Source organism: Saccostrea echinata, unplaced genomic scaffold (assembly GCF_033153115.1).
Source record: "Saccostrea echinata isolate AGI-Se365-2 ecotype Australia unplaced genomic scaffold, CSIRO_AGI_Sech_v1 ptg000014l, whole genome shotgun sequence".
NCBI classification, from domain to species: domain Eukaryota; kingdom Metazoa; phylum Mollusca; class Bivalvia; order Ostreida; family Ostreidae; genus Saccostrea; species Saccostrea echinata.
The window spans coordinates 11,060,329-11,067,579 of record NW_026889763.1 but is presented as its reverse complement, the minus strand read 5'-3'; positions in this window follow the sequence as shown (position 1 = coordinate 11,067,579).

Sequence of the window (7,251 nt, the reverse complement as noted above, 5' to 3'; positions counted from 1 at the left end):
TATGGTAATTTATATGCTGAAGAAAACAAAATGAAAAAAGTTTGTTTTTTTTTAATACTACATGTATCAGTAAATGAAATGCACAATTTGAGATCTGCAGTAAAAAAAAAATATGCGGTGCATTTTAATAAAATATAAGTAGAATTTTAGTAAAAAGAGGAAATCAAAATATTTAAGGATAAATAACACAGACATTTTTTTTAATCAGCAATATTTCTCATAGGTTTATATTCAAATAGGTAACCTAAATAAACAACAACTTACGATTTCTTTATATTTTAGGGATTTATCATTTATGTCATTTCCATTCAAAATCAGTCAAAAAATATATATCAATTCACGCATCAAATGTTTGTTTGTATTATGAATCCTTAAGGTCTAAAAGTAGCTTTGCATAAGCCTTTATTAAAATGAAAAAGAAAATGAAATATTCATCACTTTTTTTAAATACATACCAAATGTGTGGAAACATAGAATTACCTGTATATTGTATATAGTCTTAACCATTGGAAACAAATAAAATTTTTAAAATTTGGGGGCATATTTAGTACAGTGTTTATAGAAAAACTGCATTATCTTGCACAACATCTTTTCAATTTGTTTCAAAAGCTGAAAAAATGATAATAATCCTGGATCCGCATAGATATAATTAAAGACACCTATATAAGAAAATTCTGTATATTTAAAAAGTATTTTCTCTTCATAATTATTTCAAAACCTATCTAAAATAAACGAATGAACAACCGATTTCACATCTTTCGTAAAGAATGTGTATGTAATTCACATTTTTTAAAATGTTTTGTTTGTTTTCTTTTCTTTCTTCCTCTCTCTCTCTCTCTCTCTCTCTCTCTCTCTCTCTCTTTAATTTTGCAGCTAAAAACAATAATTGATAGTAAGGATCAACAGGTATGTCTGCCTCCATCAAAAGGAACTGTAAAAAGATTGTTATTGTTTATTTAACTTCCGATCAATGTTGCCAATTTAATAGATATTATAAAATTAAATGACAAATTTGATTTCTAAATTAATTCTTCAAATGTTAGTTTTACGAATTAAGTTTCTCTCCGTGTCCATTTACACATATACGTTTTCGGGTTTTAATAAAAGATCAAATAAAATATCTTAACCCAATCCCCATCCCGAGAGTGTCCCCTGAATGCAGTTTGACTCCTCGGGGCCTCAATCTCGGCCAGTGATAGAACTATCTCATTTATTTTTCATTACTATATGGCGTTCGGAGCGTGTGTTTGGATGGCACAACAAGGTTTTAAAATCAATGTCCTCGCTATCAAAATAAAAAAACTCGGCCAACTGGACCACTGACTTAATTCTGAATGGCGAGAAAAAATGACTGTCAAAGCGAAAGACTGAAGAACGTAACCACACTTAAGTAGGACTTCATGTTGTCTACAATTTTACTTTGAATGACCACCGTCTGTGTTTTCGTTTGTGTGTTTTCTAAAATGTCGGCAAAATTCAAAGAAAATTACAGAATTGTTAGAAAGGATAGGTATTCCATTACACCTAGGTAATTCTAAAGTCAAATCCCAATTTAATTTTTTCTTCCGTCGAGACCTTGTATAAAAAATGGCCATATATTAAAAAAAATGTCGAACACCAAAAGATATTTTGAACTCGATATATTTCACAAATCATTTCTTTCTCGTTGGTCTATAAAAAACACAAATAATTCCATGTATGTCAATGGTAAGATATCCACTGTAAATTTTGCCACATTTTCACTATGTCCACACTTAAACAAATTAACAATCTCAAAAATGTACGCTTTGACTTCATTATAAAAGCAAAATATTTTATGTGTGTGTATTTGGTACATAACCTCCAAACTAGAATTAAAGCATCAATTTCCATGTCTATCATTTAAACAAATAATTGAAAGAGACACTAATAATCACTTTTAAACTCTTCCCTAGACTAAAGACCCTCCCCTAAAACATGCAAATTAAACGAGCCTCTTAATGATCTTTTAATGTGTATTTTATTATCATCGCCAAAAAAAAACCTGCAGCCCAAATGAGCATACAAGCGACTTAATTCAATCATTTAGTGTTTAAAAATTATCCAAAAATATTATATGATCATAAACCATTATATTTATTGTTTTATGAGCGCCTAGATGAGGCTTCAATTGACTGTTATCCTTAATTACATGATGTTATAGACGCGTTATGGATCTTGATATACAGAAAATGTATTACCTTTCGACTGGCGGTGATAAACGAGGCCTCTCTTCGTCTTGCGCAGAAACCCATAAACTAGGGCCCGGTAAACTCATAAAATACCAGCCTGTCATTTTCAATATGGGGTCACGTGACCTTGATTTGAATGTGTAAGGAGAAGAGGCAGTTATATTCACTTTCTGATAGGTCGGGCGGTGATTAGACAAAATATCAGGAGTAATGAAGACGGAATACAGTACATGTACTGCATTTTTTATAATTCAGCTGATTTATTAGGATGATAAATCTTTAATAAACAATATATATATAGAAATGTTTAATAAATGCTTAGTATGTGTATAAACGTTGTTGTCATTTTTTCCCAGTGCATAATATAAATATTCATTTATTAGTTGTCACAAAATTATGAAATTAAATTTTTCATTCAAGATTTATGACAAACTACGTGGGTGATTACAAAAGATGATTATATTTATTCCATCTCCTCAAAATAGCAGTCATTCTGAATAATATTAAATTCATTTTAAAATAATGAACAAATTATTTTAATCGATTGATTTACATTTTTTTTAATAGTAAAAAAAATATTAAAATATTAATATCAATTATTAAAATATAAGTACATTGTATGTACAAATGAACGCTTATATATATATATATATATATATATATATATATATATATATATATATATATATATATATATATATATATATATATATATATATATATATATATATATATATATTAGGGATGTCAAAATATTTATTTTCCTTAGTCGATCATTCGATTGCATTATTCGAACGATAGTCGAATATTTGGAACATTTTCTGAAAATAAAATTTTATTTCATACTTCATTGGTACATACTCAGAAACCTTTTTACTAAAATCTGTTTAAAAAGTAACATCAAGATTAATGCAACGTAACGCGTGGATAGCATGACTCTATGAAATAAATTTAGAAACCTAATTCTCCAAAATTTATTATTTCCCCATAAATAGAATTCGTAAATCGGCCTGTACATGCGGTCATTTTTTATTTAGTAAGCATTAAAAAATTGCCAGCCGATATTTTTTTAAAGCTTATTATGAAATAAAATGGAGGGGGGAGGCTATCAAAATGTCCTCAAACAGTTTAAAATGTAAGCGCATTGTTTTAATAATTATCGATGTATCAAAACAGATTTATTCCTTGCATTTGAGCAAACTTAAAATAACAAAAGATATTTGTCCAATGAATGATTTTACAAACAAAGCCCATTATATTGGTTAATTTATTACAAAAACAACACAGGCAGTTACTGACAATTAATTCTCGCTGTAGAGTGAAGCATTTATAATTGCTGTACTTTCTATACGTACATGGAAAATCTACCGTTTTTTGTTGAGGAAGATTATCGACTGTCTATGAGAAAAGACTGTTTCTCATTTTTTGATGAGAATTCCATCTCATCTATCACTCATTTATTGCATTTATTTAGTTAAAATAATATTCGAATGTCGTTTCATTATTCGATCGTCGGTCCATTTGACTGATAGTCGAATAGTCGACTATTCGTTGACATCCCTAATATATATATATATATATGTATATATATATATATATATATATATATATATATATATATATATATATACATAATCAGCTTATTTTAAATAAATTGATTTTAAAAAAAATATTAAAATAAATTTTAACTGATCAAAAGAAAACTGGAGAAAAAATCTGATTTTTAAAAGTGAAATGAAAAAGCTTATTTAGCATATTGGCAGAATAGATATAGCACAATCGCCACTCGCATACCACTATAACAATTCGTCATTTAGTTGAAGGTGGATTGAGAAACATCTCATTTCCCGTACAAACCAGGGATTTTTGCTTATAAACACATAGCTGATTAATGGCTTTATCGTTACTGACTATTTCAAACATTAATTCTAAAATTGTTATCTTCAAATTAAAATAGCATATATTTGGATAATGTAAATGATAACACAAACAAAAAATGGAAGTTGTGCCCAAAATTCGTATTTTTATTTAAATATTATTTTGATTCCTGAAAAGATATTAATTTCAATAATTTTGTTTTAATCAACACGAGCCATATATTATATTTTGAGAATTTTATTTTGCTGTAAAAATATGTTATTATGATAATTCTGCATATAACTTAATCCCTTATGATTAAAGAGACTTAACTAACTGTTGATTTTTTTTTTTCAGAAGAAAAAATATATACTTTGGAATGTTAGTACAATTTAAGAAATCGATTTTTTGTACAGGAGGACAGTAATACGAATTTCCTTCAATCAGAGCGCCTAAATAGCTTTTCCAACGCAAATATAAATATAAAAAGTTTTTTAAACGTTCATGATTATTCTTATTTTATTATTACAATAGTATATTACAATTTTACAACAACAAAAAATGCAACTCATTTTGCTTTAAATCTTTGTAATATTGAAACTCACGTTGAATGAGTTTCCGTTTACAATTCTGAAATTTAATTATAATGAATATTCATTCATTTTGGTAAATCTGGATATAGAATAAAAATGTACTACTATTTCTTCATGCTCCAATTCTATTAACATTACATGAACGTTACAGAGCAGAAATTTGGTCCGAATCCCGATAATCCGCGTTTATGATTAATGACGAATATCAACAATATCTAAACCTTGTGGCACTTGTTATGCAAAATTTTAAAAATTCTTCCGCTGTAATGAGAGCGCTGTATGCCTTGTCGATCTGGTTTCTTCTGCCTTCAGATAAAGGCAGTCTTGTAGCTCCATACATTGTTGCTTTGGCTTAAGTTGGGGTAATTAATGCGAATTTTGGACCATCTACGCTATCAGTTTCTGAATTAAATTATTCAGATCAAAATAAGAAGAGATGGCAATGATTGTATGCAGATCACCCGCATAGATACAAAGAAATCTAGACATCTTATACAAGCTTAATCCCAGTCATACACAAGGTTAAGACGTGTTTTCTTACCACACAACATTTAAAGGCATACTTCACGCTAAAATATGTCAAGAATCGCTTATTTTCCCACTAAATTTTGACATATGGATATCTAATGCTCCTTATATTGTTTTAATGGATCCTGGTCATTTAATTTACTGCAACGCTTTATCGAATTCTAAGCAAACGTGAAAATTCTGAAATTAAAATTATTGAATAATGAAAACATTTTGACGGCAATTTTCTCAGAAATGCAATTGCCATTTGATTGATAAGATTGATTAATAAAAGAAAAATGAAATATATACATTTTTTAATAATCAATTTAAAAAAAAAAATAAAATAATATAAAATAAAATGAAATGAGGAAAAAATGAAGAGGAATATCAGATTTGAAACAGAGCCAGTAATTCATTTTTATATAAGTTCATGGTTTATTTAAACTATTTCCCAGCAGCACTAGTCTTAATTTCGACAATGAGTATTCTGGATTCAAAGAATGATATTATTTTTTCATTCTTTATGCCTTTAGCCACAGAATCATATCTTCTGTTACATGAAATATTTCAATTATTTATAGTGATATGTATACATTCTCAGAAATTATGTTAACAGACAGTTATAAAATAAATGAAATACCCGGCCCATTGGGCCTATACGTCACTTTGAACATAAAATTTAAATACAGTACATAAAGAAAAGATAAAAGGGACATAGCAATATTAATGTCTATAAGATATTGGGGAATGTAAATGACTATAAATATGCATCATTAAAATACAACTTGCATTCTTATTTTCTGAAAATAACAGTCCACAGATAAACAAAGAATACAAATTCTTTGCAACCTGGCTAATATAATTTGAAATAAGCATTTCTGACCATGCTAACATTTGGTTACATTAGTCAGCTGGGAAAAAGCAGACAATACTATAAAATTCCCTAATTGCGAGATGTTATTGAAGTAAATCTGAACCTCCGCGAGAATATTTACAAGACTCTTTTGTCAGTATACAAAATATAATTTTGATTCATCTGATTCTATATTTTGTGAAAGTTGCAGTCCTTTGACCCCAATTCTTTTTTCTCTCACTTCGAATACCTGAAAACTTCAACTTATAAAGTTGCTACTTTTCCCACATGTGAAAAGACTAATGACAAACGTTTGATAAAATACATTTACTCGTATGTACAATACATGTTTTACTTATTATATTTTTGTAATCCATGCGATACAAATTGTAGCTATATACAATATTTGAGACAAAGTATAACAAGTAACAGAGCCCTTAGATTGATGAAAGTCGGCAAGCTGGCCAGGTCACTGATGTATTTTTTGACCTTTTCCCCAAAAGTAAACTTATGAAAAGTTTTTTAACCGATATTTTATGGTGTGCAGTAACATTAATACATGAAACATCATGTATAGGAAAGGTGAGATTAAGTTTTAAGTCACTGTACAGTGTATTTTATTCGGCTTTTTTCTGATTGTCTACATCATAACATTGATTGTGCTCTTTCATACCATGTATACTCCTCACTATGGAGAACTATTAGGACCAGATAACTACATGTAGCAGTGAAACAAAGCCTACACTGTATAGTCTTGATTCTCAACATGAACCTGGTTAACACATCCTACACATCTTGTCAAACTGAAACATTTCTGGACAGTTGTCCATGTAGTCATTGATGTTGTACCAGCTTCATGCCACAAGAGGTACATGCATTTAATATATGGTTTGAAGTATATCTTAGCAAATAGTGGATTAGATTTAGAAAAGTTTTAATTTATGCTAAATTTATGCTAAATTGTTAATATATGAAATTCTACCTTAATCGAGATATTTCCTATTGGATCAATGAAATCTGAAAACAAAATAGCTACATGTACCTGGTTTGGTCAGGTAGAACATATCTCAGGATATTGTCCTTAACAGATCTGATTCTTAGGTTTATCTTCCCTCTTGTCACTCAGAAAAACATATTTCCTTTAATGATAATGATTATACAAAATACATTATATAATTATTAAAACGCAAACAATTTCAGAATACCTGCTTCGAAATTTGACAGAAGT